Genomic DNA, 22,684 nt, shown 5'->3' on the forward strand with positions numbered 1-22,684 from the left:
CATTTTTACCCCGTAGGATCATGACACGCTAGGGACACACAGTCATAACACATATATACATATATACTGGGCCAATTTGGACGAGATCCAATTTACCTACCAGCATGTCTTTGGAGTGTGGGAGGAAACCGGAGTACCCAGAGGAAACCCACGCAGACACAGGGAGAACATGCAAACTCCAGGCAGATGGTGTCGTGGTCGGGATTCAAACCAGCGAACCTTTTGCTGCTAGGCGAAAGTGCTACTCACTGCACCACTGTGCTGCCCTTATCCAAGGCCTGATACCGCAGAGTTCCTTTATTTCATCAACCTTTTCTGTCTACCTCAAGTTGATGTTGGTCGTGTTGGGTCAAGAAATAAAGCATTCAGAAAACTTTATCTGCAGACTGGACATTCAATTAATGCTCTACTCACTACCTTTACCCCTAGACAACACATAGAGGTAACTCAATACACCGATCCCAAAACAATCAGCGGCTCCTGAGGGGGTAGCGCTACACGGTGAATGAATGACAAGGCTGCACGGCTCTGAGCCCTGCATGATCATGCAGATTTTGAATTGTGACAGAGTAGAAGATCCCTGGCCCTCTTTCACAATGAAGGGAGATTGAGGGGAGAGGCAGCAGCAGCTGGAACATGTTGCATGTTCCACCCTAAATATTAGTGGAACATGTAACATGTTCTGAAAGGTGAACGTAGCCTTTAAACACCCCCCCACCCCCATTGTTGGCCAATGACGGCAGTGAAATATTTTATTGGTCATCAGTAGAGATGGGCCCTAGGTTCGATCGAACATTGGGTGTTCTTATTTCGCTGAATAAACTAACAAATGGGGTGCTCGGCGGGGAGTTTGCCCACCGCCGAGTGCCCCATACTGCACTGGGATCTTGCAATGCATTGATTGCTGCTGATTGGCCAAAGCATGCACCTAACCTGTATGCTTTGGCAAATCACAGTGCGATGTACTTTGAGGGCCATGATTGGCCAAAAGCAGGGTGCCTTTGGCCAATCATGGCTCAGGGGCTAATTGCATGCCCCACACTATATAAGGCTGCTTACATGGCAGCCGTGTGTATTAGTGGAGATTAGGCAGGCAGTTAGGGCCAGATTCACAGAAGAGATACGACGGCGTTTCTCTGAAACGCCATCGTATCTCTCAGAGTATCTATGCGACTGATTCATAGAATCAGTTACGCATAGATAGCCCTTAGATCCGACAGGTGTAATTGTCTTACACCGTCGGATCTTAGGATGCAGTACCTCGGCCGCCGCTGGGTGGAGTTTGCGTCGTATTCCAGCGTCGGGTATGCAAATGAGGTTTTACGGCGATCCACAATGGTTTTTCACATTTGTTACGTCGTTGCTAGTCTAGTTTCCCGCTGCAAAGTTAGTCGTCGTTTTACCTGCCCTAACTTTACACAGCCCATGTTAAAGTATGGCCGTCGTTCCCGCGTCGAATTTCAAAAAAAAAAAATTCTTGCGTTAGACGTCCGGGAATACAAAAGTATGCTACGCACGTCGCCGTTCGAAAAAATGACGTCACTTCGCGCAAAGCACGGCGGGAATTTCAAAACGGAGCATGTGCAGTAGGTCCGGCGCGGGAGCGCGCCTAATTTAAATGGCACACACCCCTTTGAATTACGCAAGTGCTTGGTGAATCTGGCCTTTATGCTGCGTACAGACTGAAGTTTTTCATCACAAAAAAACGACCTTTTCAAAAACGACGTTGCCTACACACCATCGTTTTTAAAAATGCTCTAGCAAAGCGCGGTTACGTTCAGCACGTACGACGGCACTCTGTTTCATTGAAGCTCGCTTTATAACTTGCTTCTGAGCATGCGCGGGTTTAAAAATGTCGTTTTCAACGTCGTTTTGCCCACATACTATCATCTTAATTGACACAAAAAACGACGTTTTGAAAAACGACACAAAAGATTCGAGCATGTTCAAATTTTTTTTTTGTCGTTTTTCAGAAGGCATACAACTACGTTTTCCCCACACACGGTCATTTTAAATGACGTTTTCAAAAATGTCGTTTTTTTTCATCACAAAAAAACGACCGTCTGTACGCGGCATTAGTGTATTGTGCATTTGGTCAGTTTAGTGCAGTTTGTATATTACAGTGTAGTGCAGTGTCTATAACACTGTGTAGTGCCGTTTGAATAGCACAATGTAGTGTTGTGGTGCTACTGAAGTGTTGGTGTGTACAACAATTCTGTGTCACCATTGATCCATTTTTTTTCATTAATAGTATTTATTTTTGCAATTTTAGGTTCTGTTGCTGCATTATTAGTACCCTCCTCCTTTTTGTGTTACAGGTGTTATTCCTTCTGCATCAGCACAGCAGTGGAATATATACACACGGGCCCAGATTCTCAAAGGACTTACGACGGCGTATCGCCATGTATGCCATCGTAAGTCCGAATGAGAGCCGTCGTATCTATGCGCCTGATTCTTAGAATCAGTTACGCATACATTCGGCTTAGATACGAGCGGCGTAAGTCTCTTACGTCGGGTCACTATTCATTGCCATAAAACACGCCCACACCAGCCTACTTTGAATTATGCGGGCTTACGCCAGCACAGTTACACTACGCCGCTGTAACTTTGGGCGCAAATTCTTTGTGAATACGGGACCTGCCTCACTAAGTTACGGCGGTGTAGTGTATCTGAGATACGCTACGCCCGCCTATAGATAGGCGTGTCTACGAGAATCTGGGCCACGGTATTTTTGTTTTGTTTTTTTGTTTTTTTGCCTGCATCACAGATGTTCCTCTTTTTGCATCAGCGGTGGTTTCCTTTTTTGTTTGTTTTTTGGCGCAGCAGCACTAAGAATATTTAGGGCATGATTGCTGTTCCCCTTTCTGTGTCAGCAGTGGTTCCCTTTTTTTGGCCTTTCCTACATTTATTTTATTGTTGGTTTTTGCAGCAGCAGCAGCAGCGGTAGTAAAAAAAGAAAAAAAAAAAAAAACATTTCCACAATTGCTGCACCCTTTCTTACTTTATATATATATATATATATAAAAAAAAATACAATAAAATGGTTTATAGTGCATCAAGCACAAAAAGTATTACACCCAAACACCATACTTCCATCCCACACTCTATAATAAAAAGTTATAAAAATCCCCCCAAAAAATTTCCATCATGTCCGAAAGGTCAACAAGGAGAGGCAGACGTTTACAGGCCACTAAAAGAGGGCAAGCAGCCTCTGTGTCTACAGTGAAAAGTGGTGGTTGTGGACATGGTGCACCCTCTGCAGATGTGGCACGCCAGTAATTTTGTTCCACTGCTGGCCATGTTATTGAGCCACAACATGCAGAAGAGTTGGTGGAGTGGATAACTAAGCCGTCCTCATCATCCTCATCCAAGCTCATATGGGTAGATTCAGGTAGGGGCACGCTAATTTGCGGCGGCGTAGCCTAGCGTGTTTACACTACGCCGCCTTAAGTAAGAGAGGCAAGTACATGATTCTCAAGGCACTTACCTCCTGACTTAGGGCGCCGTAGTGTAAACCCATAAGGGCGCCTAATTCAAATGGGTTGGAGGGGGGCGTGTTTAATGGTAATGAGGCTTGACCTCACATTTTTTAAGTTTTTCGGCTACTGCGCATGCGCCGGGCGCCTACATTTCCCAGTGTGCATTGCGGCTAAGTACGCCGTACGGGCCTATTGATTTCGACGTGGACGTAAACGACGTAAATCCTGATTTGCATGCGCCGTTCGTGAAAAACGTCAATCACGTCGGGTCACAGAACATTTACATAAAACACACCCCCTGTTCCAAATTTGAATTGGACGGGCTTATGCCGGCCTATTTACGCTACGCCGCCGCAACTTACCGAGCAAGTGCTTTGAGAATACAGCACTTGCACATCAAAGTTGCGGAGGCGTAACGTAAATAGGTTACGTTATGCCCGCACAAAGTTACGCCGAACTACGAGAATCTGGCCCATTGTCTGCAGGCTTTAGGCACATAAATGCTTAATCTTACATATGTAATTCTAAGGGCATTTCCGTTTTTTTGGGTCAGTGACTGAGTTTAAGTTTAGTATTCCCAATGAGCACACACACTAATAAGCTCCACATGATTTCCTTTTACTTCTACGACATGCTAAACTCACATTAAGCTATACCGCACACAAAAACGTACTATATTTGCTGAATTCATTACGGCGATTATATTTGTAAGGCCATTCCTGTACAGTTCTTAATAATATTCCACTTTAGCTGTGTAATCTTTGGGCACCAGGGACCCTGGTTTCTTGAACAAAACAGGCTTTATTCAGCTTAAAAGGCTTCAAAGCAGCAAACAAAAAGGTCATAACAGCACTAAAATCAAACTCAAATGCTCCTTGTCAGGTTAATAGAAGTTCATACAAACAGAAAAAGGTTTATTTCAGCATCTGACACTGAAAAGTAGAAAAGTCCAGGCCATATAAGCATACCAGCCCAGCCAGCAACAGGGGTTTTCAAAACCTTACACAGCTGCAGCAAATAGCCATACATACATCCGTCTGGATTTAGCGGAGCGGGTTGGATTAGGGCGGATCAGATGTCAGCGGACATGTCACCACTGACATCCGTCACTCCATAGACATGTATGGATCGTCCGTTCAGGTCCGCCTGAAAAACAGGCGATCTAAACGGTCCGCCCGTGTGAAAGGGCCCTCTCTTCTCTCACTATCTTTACACTACCCCTTTATCAGCCCTCTGCTGAGTTAACCCCTGCTGCTTCTTTAATGGACCCAGAACTTACTGCACAAGAGAGGGAAAATGTACCTGCCATCCTGCATCATCAGACTCCTGGGAATGTCCCTAGCATGATAACCTCACACTTGCAGCTTACAAATCTATGCACCACCATAAACTAAAACTACTGTAGAGCTTGGAACCAACAGTGTTTGTCCCTTTGTTCTTTGAGAACCATTTCAGGGGAGCATGGTCAGAGACGATCCTTAACTTTGTCCTTATAAGGTATGTAGCACTACCCCCGCAGGAGCTGCTGGTTATATTTTTGGGTGGCACGTTACCAGAGGCGTCCCTAGGGGGGGGGCAGAGGGGGCCCTGACCCCCCCAACATCATGCTGTGCCCCACCATGTGCCCCCCCCAAAAAAAAAAATATATATATTTTTTTTTTGCAATTTTTGTATTTTGCTCCCCGAGAAGGAGAGCGTGCCCAGTAAGCTCTGCGGGGAATTCCTCCCCCTCCCTGTGCTCGCCGACACTGCATAATGCGAGAGCTAACACAACCAGATATTCTAGCCTGGGCCGTGTTTAAGTGTGTGCACTGCAGACTGCAGTACACTGTAATCACTGAACTACATTATCTCCATCCCTTCTGTCCCCCCCGATCTGTCTCCCTCCCCCTCTTCTGTTCTTTCAAAACATTCACAATTTACTTTCTTTTTCAGTTAGGCAGATAATATACGGTGCAAATTTCTTTCCTGCATCCACAGATTGCAGGAAAGAAACTTGCATGATTCCCCCATCAACAGACAGTGGTGACAGGGGAATATCCCTCCTGCCCAGCAATTATATTCTCCCGACAAACAGTGATTATCACCAGTGGCTATACAGCAACCACTAGTGATAATTATAAGAGAATCTGCTCATTAATGGTTCAAATCTCAGCCAGTTTCTGCTGAACCAGCTGAGATTTAAACTGTCTATGGCTGGTCTTAGCTCTTAGGCAGCCCATACATTGATTAGCACTGTGGAGTGTCGGCTTCCTGGCGGGATCGGGCATGTGGGATTTCAAACACACCCGAGCCCATCTCTATTGGTTGTAGACAGTTGAGCTCCCTGCAGGTTGCTTAGCAGCAGTGGACCCTTCTCTGACATGCTGATCGGGATGCAATCCAGGTGATGCTCTTAGTCAAATCCTAGTCATAAATATCAGTGATTTTATTGATCAAAGCCCACACTTTACAGGCATAGAGCCCACATGGCTGCTGATCGGTTGATTATATTTATGTGGTTGTACTCTTGATGCTAATAAATACTGTGTTTATTAGATCTGACTGAGAGCATCACCTGGATCACATGCCGATCAGCATGTCAACAGAGAAGGTTATACAGCATTACTGCTGCTAGGTGACCAGCTGGGGGCTCGGCTCTCTATAACCAATAGTGCCAGCCTTCCCCTGCATGCACCCATAATGTCACCAGCACTAAATCCTAATAGACTGCCGCGGCTGCCAAGGAGACAGACGCTAGACCAGCTCTGTAAATAGGAGGCACAGGACAGCTGGGGAACCCTAGAGTGGCAGAACACCAGGGCCCGGTGGCAAGACAACCTTTGCAACCCTGATAGTTCTCCCACTGCTTTGGACCCTTATATTTTCTTGGTGTGCTGGTGACATATCTCTTGTTTTCTGCCACCCTGGGGGGCCCCAGTATAGTAGGAAGGGAGCTCACTGCAGAACATGTGAAAGGGCCCATAGTGGGATCGTAGTAAAGGGCCCCAGGATATATATATATATATATATATATATATATATATATATATATATATATATATATATATATATTTGCATTTTATAGTTGGCCCCCCTACTTTTGTCCCTGTCCCCCCATGTGCCCCCCCTAAATATGAAAGCTGGAGACGCCACTGCACGTTACCTCTATGTTATCGCTGTCCAGGGTGAAAAGAGAGTCTGAAGAATTTCAATGTCTACACAATACACTTAATTTTCTTGGATTTATTTGGGAGAACTTCAGAAGAAAAGAAGGATGAGGGGTGGAAGGGTAGGTAGGTTCAAAGTAAGGAAACACTCATGTTTCCAGCAAACAGTTCTCGTTGCCACTCTAGCCAGAGTGGGTATTGCACACCCGGATAGGTCCCTCTCACTGGCCCAGCAGATGGGATGATGCGCAAAGCAAAGTACAGTCTCTGCCACAGACCTCCCTTTGTAGATGAGACACTTTGGTCTGGAATCCCCTGCCACAGGATTCAACACCCAGATCTCCTTAGCTTGGCTTCTTTAAACACTTAAGGACCACCTCCTGCAGATATACGTCGGCAGAATGTGACGGCTGGGCACAAGCACGTACCTGTACATCCTCTTTAAGTGCCCGCGGGCCCCGGTCCGAAGCTCCGTGACCGGGGCCGCGGGACCTGAGAACCCGATCGCCGCTGGAGTCCCGCGATCGGTCTTCAGAGCTGAAGAACAGGGAGAGCTGTGTGAAAACACAGCTTCCCCTTTCTTCACAGTGGCAGCTTCATTGATCGTGTGTTCCCTAATATAGGGAAACACGATCAATGGTGTCACACGTCCAGCCCCGCCCCCTACAGTTAGAAAAACATATGCGGTCACACATAACCCCATACAGCGCCCCCTAGTGGTTAACTCCCAAACTGCAATTGTCATTTTCACAGTAAACAATGCATTTTTATAGCATTTTTTGCTGTGAAAATGACAATGGTCCCAAAAATGTGTCAAAATTGTCCGATGTGTCCACCATAATGTCGCACTCACGAAAAAAATTGCTGATCTCCGCCATTAGTAGTAAAAAAAAAAAATAATAAAAATGCAATAAAACTACCTATTTTGTAAACGCTATAGATTTTGCGCAAACCAATCGATAAACGCTTATTGTGATTTTTTTTACCAAAAATAGGTAGAAAAATATGTATAGGCCTAAACTGAGGGAAAAAAAATTAATATCTTTTTGGGGGATATTTATTATAGCAAAAAGTAAAAAATATCGCATTTTTTTCAAAATTGTCGCTCTATTTTTGTTTATAGCACAAAAAATAAAAACCGCAGAGGTGATCAAATACCACCAAAAGAAAGCTCTAATTGTGGGAAAAAAGGGACGCCAATTTTGTTTAGGAGCCACATCGCACGACCGCGCAATTGTCAGTTAAAGCGACGCAGTGCCGAATCGCAAAAAACTGGCCAGGTCCTTTACCTGCATAAAGGTCCGGGTCTTAAGTGGCTTAAGTGGCTAAAACTTTTAGATCCGACAGGTGACACTGTCAAGCATCTCGGTGTACGGTGCATCCTTTTGATGAAGTTTCCAGGCCTTCTCCCAAGGTACCAGCCTCTTACATGGCCCTCTCCAGGATAGGTCCTCCCCTGGCTTCCTTCCTCCCGCAGAACGGACAGCACAGGATTCCCCTTTCACCACAGGCCCCAGCCAGACAACTGGGCCCACAAGCAAAGCGCAGCCCTGGGCCAACATGGTCCCGGAACTAGGATTCAGGATGCGCACCTCAGGCCAGGCGGGCCACGAGGCGCGGGCAGACGACCGACCACCAATGTTGTCTGTCCCTTAAGTACCCCTCCCCAGCATGCACGGCAGGGCGACCACTCCCACTGATTTGTTGCTGAGGGGAACACTCAATACACCTTGACCTTGCTGCTGCCACACTTGGCCTGGGGTGGTAATGACACCCTCAGACGAGCAATGGTGGATACTCTCAGCACAGCCATGGCTGGAACAGAGGCTAAATTGCCCCATATCATTCTGGTCTGAGCCAAATAACAACAGACCCCCACTAAATTTAAAGCAGCGCCTGTTCAACAGGAGCAGGGCGCTACAGGTAATACAGAATCATCTCCAGAGCCCATTTAATAGCAAAGCACTCTCGCTCAACAATTATGTCGTTCTTCAAAGCTGCTTTAACCACTTGCTTACTGGGCACTTAAACCCCCCTCCTGCCCAGAGCAATTTTCAGCTTTCAGTCCTGTCGCACTTTGAATGACAATTGCGCGGTCATGCAACACTGTACCCAAATTACATTTGTATTATTATTTTCCCATAAATAGAGCTTTCGTTTGGTGGTATTTTATCACCTCTGCGTTTTGTTTTTTCTTTCTTAATTTTTTTTTTAAATACAGATTTTTTTTTAATTATATTTTTTTATATTTTGTTATAAAATTTTGCAAACAGGTAATTTTTCTCCTTCATTGATGTATGCTGATGAGGCTGTACTGATGGGCTGCACTGATGGGCACTGATGGGCTGCACTGATGGGCACTGATAGGCGGCACTGAGAGGTGGCACTGAAGGGAAATGAATGGTGGCACTGGTGGGCACTGAGAAGTGGCACTAATAAGCAGCATCGATAAGTGGCACTGATAGCTGGCAGTGATGGGCACTGATGAGTGGCAATAATGGGCACTGATCGGTTACACTGATAGTGCCTCATCAGTGCCACCTAGTAATGCTGTCTGATTGGCATCACAGGTGGGCATTGATAGGTGGCACTTGTGGGCATTGATATGTGGCACTGTAGGCACTGGCAGGCGGTATTTGTGCACACTGATGAGGCAGGTGTGCCTCCTTCCTCTTCAGGAGCGATGTCCCTTGTAAACAAGCCGGTGATCAGCTTTTTTTCTCCTCACGCTGTTAGCGTGAGGAGAAAAAAAAACTATTACCGATCCCTTGTTTACATTGGCTTTCATTGGCTGACAGCTGATCACATGGTAAGAGGCCGGGACCGGCCCATTACACAGATCTGTGATCCACTGAGTCTCAGTGACTCGGTGATCACAGCGCGCACCGATATTTGGTGTATTATATATATATATATATATATATATATATATATATATATATATATATATATATATATATATAGAGCAGAGAATCTAGAGAATATAATGGCAATTTTATGTCACACAGTATTTGTGCAGCGGTGTTTTAAACTCAACTTTTTGGGAAAGACACTTTCATGAATCTTAAAAAAACAAAACAGTAATGTTAGCCCAATTTTTTTGTATAATGTTAAAGATGTTGTTACGCCGAGTAAATAGATACCAAACATGTCACACTTTATAATTGCACGCACTCCTGGAATTGCAACAACCTACGGTACCTAAAAATCTCCAAAGGCAACGCTTTAATTTTTTTCTTTACAGTTACCAGATTAGAGTTACAGACGAGGTCTAAGGCTAGAATTATTGCTCTCGCTCTGACGATCGCGGCATTAACGCACATGTGTGATTTGAACACCATTTACATATGCGGGCACAACTTCCGTATACATTTTCTTGAGCTTGCAGGGACGGGGCACTTTAAACATTTTTATTTATTTTTTTCTATTATTAAATTGTGTTTTTTTTTTAAAAAACACTTTTATTGCTGGCACAAGGAATGTTAACATCCCCTGTGACAGTAATAGGTGGTGACAGGTACTCTTTATGGAGAGATCGGGGGTCTAAAAGACCCCCAATCCCTCCTTTGCACTTCAAAGTATTCAGATCGCTGGATCGCTGACGATTCTGAATACTGTGTATTTTTTTTTAAATCCAGCGCCATAGGCAGCCGAGTAAACCGGAAGTGACATTGTGACGTTGCTTCCGTGTTTACAGTCAGGAGATTGGAACAAAGCCATTTACGGCTTTGTTCCAGTCTGTGGCTAGGCGCCGTAAGAGGCGCATCATGGATTGGGTCTCCTGGTGGGACGGGAGGCCCAGTCAGAGTGACAGAGGCGGCGGGAGGGGGGATGTCCCCTCCCGCTCCTCCGGGACAACAAGCGAGTGGCTTTTAGCCGCATCAGTTTTTATCACCGAAAGCCGATTGCCTGCTCTAAACAACGGTACTGGGATGATGCCTGCAGCTGCAGGCAACATCCCAGTATAACTCCCAAAAACAGAGGACGCATATCTGCCCCCCCACCCTATGTGAATGTGTATGAGGTACATTGTACCCCACCCATTCAACTAAAAAAGTATCAAAAATAAAACACAGTACAAAAGGTTTTTAAAGTAATTTATTACCCACTTGCCGACCGTCTCACGCCGATATACGTCGGCAGAATGGCACGTACAAGCATATTAACGTTCCTGTATGTCGCCTTTAAGAAGTGGCACTGTTGGCGTGTGCGCCGCGAGTTTCGTGAGTGTGATCGCTGGTCTCGTGGACTCGATGTCCGTGGGGAAACACGCGATCGTCTCACGGAGAAGAAGCATTGGGAAATGCTAATGTAAACAAGTATTTCCCGTTCTGCCTAGATCACCTCTCCCTGTGATCGGGAGCGGCGATCAGTGTCATGTCACACTTAGCCCCAAACCCTTACAGTTATAAAACATCCCTAGGACACACTTAACCCCTCAGCACCCCCTCCTGGTTAACCCCTTCACTGCCAGTCACATTTACACAGTAAGGCTTCATTTCCACTGACGTTTTTACAGCCACTTTTCTGAGTGTTTTTTACAGCTTAAAAACGCCTGTCCATGTTATTCTATGGCATCATGCCCATATAGGCATTTTTGAGCTGCAAATGGCATAGGCGTTTTTGAGCTGTAAAAAAAACGCGGGACCAGGGCGTTCTGTGGCTCCAGCAATAGAGCTGTAAAAACGCCAGACATTAAACAACGCGCAAAAACGTTCAAAAACGCTACCGCTGCGTTTTTGAGCTCCAGCTCACAAAAAAATTTTTTTTTCTTTTTTACAAAATAAACATGGACAGGCGTTTTTAAGCTGTAAAAAAGGCTAACACAAGTGGCTGTAAAAACGCCAGTGGAAATTAAGCCTAAGAAGTGCATATTTATAGCACTGATCGCTGTGTAAATGTAAATGTCCGCCATAATGTCACAGTCACGATTAAAAAAAAAAAAAACGCTGATCGCCGCCATTACTATTAAAACTAAAATTATTAATAAAAATGCCATAAAAAAATCCCCTATTTTGCAGATGCTATAACTTTTGCGCAAACCATTCAAAAAACGCTTATTGCAATTTTTTTACCAAAAATATGTAGAAGAATGCGTATCAGCCTAAACTGAGGGGAAAAAAATATATTTTTTGGGGATATTTATTATAGCAAAAAATAAAAAATATTGATTTTGTTTTTAAATTGTCGTTTTTTTTTTTTGCTTATAGCGCAAAAATAAAAACCGCAGAGGTGATCAAATACCACTGTGTAAATAGAACTGATCAAGAAAGGTGAAATGATTATGCCTTAAACAAAAATCAATACACTTGACCAAAAAAAATATATTGTCTGGAGTTCATATCTCTGTCCTTGGTCAAAAAATATTGGGCCAGATTCACAAAGGAGATACTCCGTCGTATCTCAGATACTCCGTCGTATCTCAGATACTCCGTCGTATCTCAGATACTCCGTCGTATCTCATATACTCCGTCGTATCTCAGATACTCCGTCGTATCTCTCAGAGTATCTATGCGACTGATTCATAGAATCAGTTACGCATAGATAGCCAGAAGATCCGACAGGTGTAATGGACTTACACTGTTGGATCTTAGGATGCAATACCGCGGCCGCCGCTGGGGGGAGTTCGCTTCGTAAACCAGCGTCGGGTATGCAAATTAGGAGTTACGGCGATCCACGAAGATTTTTCCCGTCGTTACGTCGTCGCAAGTGTTAGATTTCCGTCGCAAAGATAGGGCACCTTTAATATGGTGGAAAAGTACTCTACCATGTTAAAGTATGCCCGTCTTTCCCGCGTTGCTTTTGATTATTTTTTTAAATGTTTCTTTTTCCCGGTTAAGTCATTTGATCACGTCGCGATTCACAAAACGTTGGCGCGTCGTAATTTCGCGCAAAGCACATCGCGACGGGAGCATGCGCAGTACGTCCGACGCGGGAGCGCGCCTAATTTAAATGGTATCCGCCCCATTTGAATTGGGCCGCCTTGCGCCGGACGTGTTTACGATACACCGCCGCAAATTTCCAGGTAAGTGCTTTGTGGATCGGGCACTAAATCGCAAAACTTGGGGCGGTGTAACGTAAACGGGTTACGTTACGCTGCGCCCAAGCTATGTGAATCTGCCCCATTGTGTGGCTGTGAGACCTACCTCGTGGTGTATTGACGTATACAAAGAAATAATGTCAAAGGACGCCCACATATAGTTCTCTTCCCAGGAATAGTGCCGAAGGGCATTGATGACGGAGCTTGAATCCCTAATGTAGGAGGGGAGTTGGCATACTAATGGCTGCAGAAAAAAAATCTATGTAAACAAAAACACCGCTAGTAAAACTGTTGGTACTCCCTACTATTGGTCTTCCTGAGGGATCCACCAAAGATTTGTGTACTTTGAGTGAGGTGATTAAAAATATGGGGCCAGATCCACATAGATTGGCACCGGCGCAGCGTATCTAAGATACGCTACGCCGCCGTAACTTACTTGGCTTTGTTTCAAATCCACAACGAATTTGCGCCGCAAGTTACAGCGGTGTAGTGTATCTCTGGCGGCGGAATTCAAATCGGCGATTAGGGGGGCGTGATTCATTTAAATGAAGCGCGTCCCTGCGCTGAATGAACTGCGCATTCTCCGTTTCTAAATTTCCCGCCGTGCATTGCGCGAAATGACGTCGCAAGGACGTAATTTTTTTAAACTTAGACGTGACTTACGTCTATCCCGATTCACGGACGACTTACGCAAAAAAAAATTCAAATTTCGACGCGGGAACGACGGCCATACTTAACATGGCAAATCTAACTATACGCCGCAAAAAAGCGGCTTTAACTATACTCCGGAAAAAGCCGACTAGAGACGACGTAAGAGAATGCGTTCGTGGATCGTCGCAAATAGCTAATTTGCATACCCGACGTGGAAAATGACGCAAACTCCACCCAGCGGACGCCAAAGTATTGCATCTACGATCCGAAGGCGTACGAAGCCGTACGCCTGTCGGATCAAACCCAGATGCCGTCGTATCTTGGTTTGAGGATTCAAACTAAAGATACGACGCAGGAAATTTGAAAGTAGGCCGGCGTATCAGTAGATACACCGGCGTACTCTCACAGTGGATCTGGCCCACGGTGTACTACATTCAGGACGGAACAAAAATTGTCTTTCCTATTATAAACTTTTTGGATATACATGCTGGAATCTCTCACACCGAATGGCATGAATGAAGAACTGAAAATAAACAGCCTTATCTAAATTATAGGTGTCTAGAAATCAGGGATATTAATTATATCCCTTTATTGTCCCCGTAAAGTAATAAATACGGTTTCTCTTTATCAATCCTTGAAGTTTTACACTTCTTTCATCATTATTAGTATTTAATGTATTTTCAGTGCACAGACAGGCCACACAAATTGTTGGGAAATAGCCCAAATTAACAGATTTTTTCCTGGGTGGCCAGCAGCCTTGGGAGAATAGCAAGTATGGAGCATGCCAGTGCGGAGACTCTCAGGGACAAAGCAGCATTCACAGGGTTTCTCAGGAGGGGAATGAATCTGAGCGGCAAGAATTCTGTCATCCAAAGGTGAAGTGAGATTGTCACAAACCGTAGCCAGAATATGATCGGAGGTATCACAGGAAAAGGAACTGACTCCATCCTGGAATCGGAAGAAAACTGTTGCGACGAAGAATTAGCCCTCAAATTCTTAGTACCGTGTAAGAATGAGAATACAATATTGAAGCTTGACAAGAAAAGAGCCTATCGTGCCTGGGAGAGAGGAGTTTAGCCATAGACAAGAACGTGAGATTCTTATGGTCAGTCAGAATAATAACCAGCACAGTGGTACCTTTGAGGAGATGCCTCCATTCTTTAAGGGCTAAAATGATCACTAACAACTGTTTGTCCCCAATTTCATAATTGCATTCCGCAGGAGACAATTTCTTGGAAAAGTACCCACAAGGATGCATAGCTCTTTCAGAGATATGACATGGAGACAGTAAGGCACCAACTCCAGTCTCAGACGCATCAACCTCAAGAATGTATGGTACCGTAGGATCAGAATGTACCTTGGAATCCGGAGACCAATTCTGTGGGTTATCGTCCCTTCTGGTCATATCAGTCAGGAGTTTGGACCAGAGACGAGAAGTTACGAATAAACTTCTGATAATAATTGGCAAAGTGTTGCAATGGACGTAAACACATGGGTCAGGGCCACTGTAGAACTCCCAAAAGTTTCTCTGGGTCCATCGAAAAGCCAGGAGTGAACATGACAAAACCCAGGGAATTTAACCTGTACATGATGAAACTTGCACTTCTCCAATTTACAATACAGGTTATTATCTCTCAACCTCTGAAGCACATGGCAGATATCTGTGCGGTTGCTCTCTAGGGACTTGGAAAATATGAGGATATCATCGAGATAAACCACCAAATATAGCTGGAATGAGGACATCGTTGATACATTCCTGGAAAACTGCTGGGGAGTTTCAAAGACGAGCTATTCGAAATGGCCTTATCTGGTATAAAACACAATTTACCATTTTCACCCTCCTTTATTCTCGCACGATTGCATGTCCCTCTCAGATCTAGCTTTGTGAAAACCGTTGCTCCTTTGAGGCGGTCAAATCAACAGAATTGGATAAGCGTTCTTAATCGTGAAGTGATTGAGACCCCTATCATCAATACAAGGTCTCAGTTCACCACTCTTCACAAAGAAGAAACCAGCACCAGCAGGAGACAAGGATTTACTGATAAATCCTAGAAAAAGTGCGTCGGAAACATACTCCTTCATGGCTTTGTCCTCCGAGACAGATAAAAGGTAAACCCGACCACAAGGGGGTATGGCACCAGGTTGAAGGTCAATTGCACAATCATGCAACCGGTATGGAGGTGTCAGGGATGTCTAACACAGGCATCCAACACAGGTTTAAACAGATCAGTGGGCTGCACTTAAGGAAACAGGCACAAAAGTAGGTGAGCAATATAAATCGAGATATAGAGGGTGCATAGAGCCCCAGGCCCCAAGTCGACTAACCCAGATAGGCCAAGAGACATAATCTGCCGACTGTACCGGTATCAGCAGAAAGAAGTGATTCTCAGGACAGCATGGGACATAAAAGACATAATTAGGGTTGAGCGAACCCGACCTGTAAAGTTCGGGTTCGGTACGGACTTTGGGTTTTTCCCGGACCCGAACCCGAATAATTGGAAAAAGTCTGGGTTCGGGTTCGGAGTTCGGGTATGTTTTGGCGCGCTGCACGGCAGCCAATCGCCATTCGTGTTACTACTGTGACTGGGGACTGATCACAGCCATGCCTACTTATGGCATGGCTGTGATTGGCCAGTGCAGCATGTGACCCATCATGTGACCAGTCTCTATATTAGATAGAGGCACACAGCACAGATCGTCACTCTGCTTCACTCATGATAGGGAAAGGCTTCTTGAATCTGCTGCTTAGGGAAAGTCTTAGGTGTATCTGGCTCGTTGTCACTGTACTTCACTTATGTGAGGGAAAGGCTGCTGAATCTGCTCAGGGACAGTTAGGTCTATGCTGCTATGCTGCTCCAGAATTATCAAGAGGCACATTTTATTTCTTTGATATCTGCATCATCTTATGGCATCTGGCTCGTTGTCACTGCTTCACTTATGTGAGGGAAAGGCTGCTGAATCTGCTTAGGGACAGTTTTAGGTGTATGCTGCTCCAGAAATATCAACAAGCACTCTATTCCTGTGACATCTGCTGTGCTTCATATAGTTTAGGAATTTTGTTCAGCTATAGGGGCAGTTTGCAATCTATAGGTGACTGAGTATTTCAACAGCACTACACCTGCCACACCACCTGTGCTCCTGTGATATACTGTGTTTCTGTCAAGTACATAGTCAGGGAGAGGTTCCTGAAATATTTTTCCTATAGGGGCAGTCAGCAATCTATAGGTGACTCTGTATATTTCAACAGCACTGCACCTGTCCCCTGTGATATACTGTCTGTGCAGTACATTGTTTAGGGCTGGGTTCCTGCTTCTTGCTATAGGTGGAGAAATATATAGGTGAATCTCTGCCTATTTCACCAGCTTACACTATTTTTGTATTTAAAATTTCTCAAAATTAGGGCAAGACCCTAAATTTGAGAAATATATAGGTGAATCTCTGCCCATTTCACCAGCACTCCACCTTTACCCTGTGATATACTGTATGTGCAGTACAGTGTTTAGTGCTGGCTTCCTGCTTATTGCTATATGTAGAGAAATATATAGGTGAATCTCTGCCTATTTCACCAGCTTACACTATTTTTGTATTTAAAATTTCTCAAAATTAGGGCAAGACCCTAAATTTGAGAAATATGAGGAAAACGTCAAATAAGGGACGTGGCCGCAGTCGTGGTGCTGCTGGTGGAGCTCCTGTTACAGGCAGAGGACGTGGTCGATCTGTGCCAGCTACAAGCACAAGTGAAACACCTTTCTCAGGTGCGAGTAGCCGACAGAGTCTGCAGCGGTATTTGGTCGGGCCTAATCCAGCTCTACGAATGTTGAGGCCAGGAGCAGAACAGGCGGTAGTAGATTGGGTTGCTGACAGTGCCTCCAGTTCCTTCACATTGTTTTCCAACCAGTCTTGTGCTGAAAGCTCAGAGTTGGCGCCTGCAGCCGATGTCCACCATCAGTCTTTCACCTCACCCCCTTGCAAATCAGCCAAGCAGTCTGAGCCCCAAAGCATGCAGCAGTCTCTTCTTCTTTTTGATGAGTCTGTTAGCATGTGTTCCCAGGGCCATCCACCTAGCCCAGCCTCAGAAGGGGAAGAGATTGAGTGCACCGATGCCCAACCACTTATATTTCAGGATGAGTTCATGGGGGGACCATCACAGCACGTCTTGCATGATGATGATGAAACACAGTTGCCAACTGCTGGTGCTTTTGCAATTGTGCAGACCGACAAGGAGGACAGTGGTGAAGACTGGGTGGAAGATGATGTGGAGGACGATGAGGTCCTCAACCCGACATGGAATCAACCTCATGCAGGTGACCTATGTTGTTCGGAGGAAGAGGTGGTGGTCGCACAGAGCCACCAGCACAGCAGAAGAGGGAACAGGGTGCCAAAGCAGAGCGTCCGTCCCTTAGACAGTACGCCTGCTACTGCCCAACGCAGCAAGGGACCGAGCACACCAAAGCCAGGTCCAAGGAGTTCCCTAGCGTGGCAGTTCTTCACACAATGTGCTGATGACAAGACACGCGTGGTTTGCACGTTGTGCAATCAGAGCCTGAAGCGAGGCATAAACGTTCTCAACCTGAGCACAACCTGCATGACCAGGCATCTAAGTGCAAAGCACGAGCTGCAGTGGAGTAGACACCGCAAAAACCAAGAAAGGTCTCTGGCTCCTCCTGCTTCCTCTTCTGCATCAGTCTTGGGCCTCTCTGCCTCTTCATCCACCTCCGTAGTGACAGTGCCACCTGCCACCCCTCAATTAGAGGACCGGCAAGCAACACTACCACCTGGGTCACCAAACATCTCCACAATGTCCCATGGAAGCATTCAGCTCTCCATCTCCCAAACACTGGAGCATAAGAGGAAGTACCCCTCTACCCACGCACGATCCCTGGTCCTGAATGCCAGCATTTCAAAATGACTGGCCTTTGAAATGCTGTCATTCCGTCTGGTGGAGACGCAGAGTTTTAAAAGCCTGATGGCATTGGCTGTCCCACAGTATGTCGTGCCCAGCCGCCACTACTTTTCCAGGCGAGCCATCCCTTCCCTGCACAACCAAGTGGGGGACAAAATCAGGTGTGCACTGCGCAACGCCATCTGTGCTTAGGTCCACCTAACTATGGATACGTGGACCAGTAAGCACGGTCAGGGACGTTATATCTCCCTAACAGCGCACTGGGTAAATGCAGTGGCGGCTGGGCCTGAGGCGGATAGCAGTTTGGCGCATGTCCTTCCACCACCGAGGATTGCAGGGCGCTTCAGTTTGCCTCCTGTTCCTAACTACTTCTACTCCGCTTCCTCATCCTCTACCGCCTCCTCATCCAGTCAGCGTAACAAATTCACCACCAACTTCAGCACAGCCATGGGTAAACGCCAGCAGGCAGTTTTAAAACTTTCCTGTTTGGGGGAAAAACCACACACCGGGCAGGAGTTGTGGAGGGACATGGAACAACAGACCGATGAGTGGTTGGTGTCAGTGAGCCTCAAGCCGGGCCTGGTGGTGTGCGATAATGGGCGAAATCTCGTAGCAGCTCTGGGCCTAGCCGGTTTGACGCACATCCCTTGCCTGGCGCATGTTCTGAATTTGGTGGTGCAGAGTTTCCTGAGAACTTACCCCGATATGCCACAGCTGCTGCAGAAAGTGCGGGCCGTCTGTGCGCACTTTCAGCGTTCTCACCCTGCTGCTGCTCGCCTGGCAGCGCTGCAGCGTAACTTCGGCCTTCCTGCTCACCGTCTCATATGTGATGTGCCCACAAGGTGGAACTCCACCTTGCACATGCTGGCCAGACTGTGCGAGCAGCAGCAGGCGATAGTGGAGTTCCAGCTGCAGCACACACGCGTGAGTCGCTCTGCGGAACAGAACCACTTTACCACCAATAACTGGGCCTCCATGCGTGACCTGTGTGCCTTGTTGCGCTGTTTTGAGTACTCCACCAACATGGACAATGTACCGTCCTTAATCCCCTCACTGGAGCGTGAACGCAAGATGCGCGAGTACAAGCGCACGCTGGTAGACGCGCTGCTGGTGCAATTCCCACCTGGCAGCGGGGGCACAGTGGAAGCAGAAGGCGAAGGCAGGAGGAGGAGGAAGAGGTCGCCAACGCAGCAGGGGCACCGCCAGCACCTCAGAAGGCAGGGTTAGCATGGCCGAAATGTGGAAAAGCTTTGTCAGCACGCCACAACAAACAGCACCACCAGCTGATATGGAACGTTTTAGCAGGAGGCAGCATTTCAGCAACATGGTGGAGCAGTATGTGAGCACACCCCTATACGTACTGAATGACGGCTATGCCCCCTTAAACTTCTGGGTCTCCAAATTGGGCACATGGCCTGAGCTTGCCCTTTACGCCTTGGAGGTGCTGGCCTGCCCTGCGGCCAGTGTATTGTCTGAACGTGTATTTAGCACGGCAGGGGGCGTTATCACAGACAAGCGCAGCCGCCTGTCCAGAGCCAATGTGGACAAGCTCACGTTCATTAAAATGAACCAGGCATGGATCCCAGAGGAGTTGTCCGTACCTTGTGCAGAATAGACACCGGGCTGGCCTTACCCAGCCATTGTTTTTTTCTGAGCTTTCTAGGGTTGCCATCTCATCCCTTTCAAAGCAAAAACATATTTATTACCCAGGTTCTCTGGCTGATTAAGGTGCTGCTAATTAAACTCACTTGGTGCCTTATCTAATTAAATTAGCCCCAGAACCTGTGTAACTCTGTGTTCAGGTTTAAAGGGATGAGGTAGCAACCCTAGATCTGTCTCACTATTTTGGGGTTTACCCTAATTTAAAAAATAAATCAATTAAAAACCAAAACCTGCTGTGTTGGCTACCTCCTCCCCCTCCACCGCCACTTCCACCTTCAGTCACATTCTTAGGCTTGCGCACTGCAACTGCTTTCTTTAAGTCCCACCAGAGGTTCTCAATTGGATTTAAGTCTGGTGACTGCGATGGCCACTCCAAAATGTTCCAGCCTTTAATCTGCAACCATGCTCTAGTGGAGTTGGAGGTATGCTTGGGATCATTGTCCTGTTGAAAGGTCCAACGTCTCCCAAGCCTCAGGTTTGTGACGGACTGCATCACATTGTCATCCAATATCTCCTGGTACTGAAGAGAATTCATGGTACCTTGCACACGCTGAAGCTTCCCTGTACCTGCAGAAGCAAAACAGCCTCAAAGCATGATTGACCCCCCGCCATGCTTCACAGTAGGCAAGGTGTTCTTTTCATCATAGGCCTTGTTCTTCCTCCTCCAAACATAGCGTTGATCCATGGGCCCAAAAATTTGTAATTTTGTTTCATCAGTCCACAGAACACAATCCCATAACATGTGTGGTTTGCCCACATGACTTTTGGCATACTGCAGTCGACTCGTATTCTTTGGAGACAGCAAGGGGGTGCGCCTGGGAGTTCTGGCATGGAGGCCTTCATTACGCAGTGTGTGCCGTATTGTCTGAGCAGAAACTTCAGTGCCCACATCTGACAAATATTTTCTCAGTTCCTCAGCAGTCACACTGGAACTTTTCTCCACTCTACGCTTCAGGTAGCGCACAGCAGTCGAAATCAGCATCTTCTTTCTGCCACGACCAGGTAGCGTTTCAACAGTGCCCATTGCCTTGAATTTTGCATTTACTACTGTATTACAAAACCAATTGATGTCATATTAGTTGCATATGGGGCCAGATCCACAGCCGCCGAGCGCAACTTAACTTTTCAGAGTTAAGTTACACTGCCGCAAATCTCCCAAGTTAGGTGCCGATCCACAAAGCACTTACCTGGAAATTTGCGGCGGTGTAACTTAACTCCGTCCGGCGCAAGGCGTTCCTAATACAAATGGGCGATTCCCATTTAAATTAGGCACGCCCCCGCGCCGGACGTACTGCGCATGCTCCGTCGGGTAACTTACCCGACGTGCATTGCGCTAACTGACGTCGCTCCGACGTCATTTGCTTAGACGTTAACGTAAAAGGCGTCCAGCGCCATTCACGAACGTCTTACGCAAACGACGTAGAGTTGAAAATTTCGATGCGGGAACGACGGCCATACTTAATAGGGCTTAGTCTAATAGGACTCAGCCCTATTTTTACGCGGCGTAACTCGGCGTAAACGACGTAGATTTAGTGCGACGAGCCCGTCGGAACGTTCGTGGATCGCCGTAAGTGTTCATTTGCATATTCTAGGCCGGCCGCAATGGCCTCGCCACCTAGCGGCCGGCCTAGAATTGCATCCTTAAGATCCGACAGTGTTATTCAATTACACATGTCGGATCTTCTGCCTATCTATGGTAAACTGATTCTGTGGATCAGTTCCATAGATAGAAACAGGGATACGACGGCGTATCAGTAGATACGCCGGCGTATCCATTTTGTGGATTACCCCCATGGTTCTTTATGAAGTCCTTGTAGGATTTCATTCTGAAAACAATTACAAATGTACACTAAATTCCCTAAAACCCTTTACAGCATTGGGGGGTTCAATAATTTTGAACAAAACTGTATGGACCTCGTCCTCAAAGGTCAAAAATCATTATATTTTTTATTTTTTTTTTATGTTATTTTAAGTTATTTCCCTATCCACATTTATTTCCAGAGTACTTGCCATGCTCTTCCCGACATTTTGCTGCCATTTGCAGCCCTCCAGCCCTTTCCCTTAGTTTTTTAGAGACATTTTTGTAGTCAAAAGTCCGGGTCCCCATTGACTTCAATGGGGTTCGGGTCAAAGTACGGGTTCGGGTTCGGTCCCGAACCTGAACTTTTTTTTCAAAGTCCGGGTTCGGGTCCGAACCCGAACATCCAGGTGTCCGCTCAACTCTAGACATAATATATGAGGGCGCTCACATAAAAATTTTACCAGACCTGTCCTGGGCTACTCTTCAGCGCAGAGCGTGTCTGCCGCCGCTATTGGACCTCGCTAGAGAAAAAGGGGCCACATACAGGTGGGGGTATCCACTTGCGGTTACACTCCGCAAGTCTGCAGCGTCGTTTATGCTTAGAACCCCAGCAGAGCTTCCAGAGTTATTTATGTTCCTTGAAACAACACCAATTCAAAAACCTAACTGGCTTCTACCTATAACATACAGTATATGAACAACAGGGGAAGGTAGGACAAGGGAGACAGGACAAGGGAGGACATCACAAAACACACAAACAGGGGACGACAGTAGGATGGGAGATGGCCTAAGAGACAAATAGTGGCCCCAGATGGAAGATAGTGCCCTGGCCAGAATAAATTGTTACGAGACTTATTTTTGTTTTCATTTTATTTTTTTATTTTTTTTCTCCCCCCCCCCCATTCAGCCTCGGGGCCTTTTTATTTTTTATTTTTTACAAAGGGAGACCCCCCACCCCCTTATGTGGGTTTTGTTTTTTTTTCTTCCCTCTCATCGTCC

Source organism: Rana temporaria, chromosome 2, assembly GCF_905171775.1.
Source record: "Rana temporaria chromosome 2, aRanTem1.1, whole genome shotgun sequence".
Classification (NCBI taxonomy): Eukaryota; Metazoa; Chordata; class Amphibia; order Anura; family Ranidae; genus Rana; species Rana temporaria.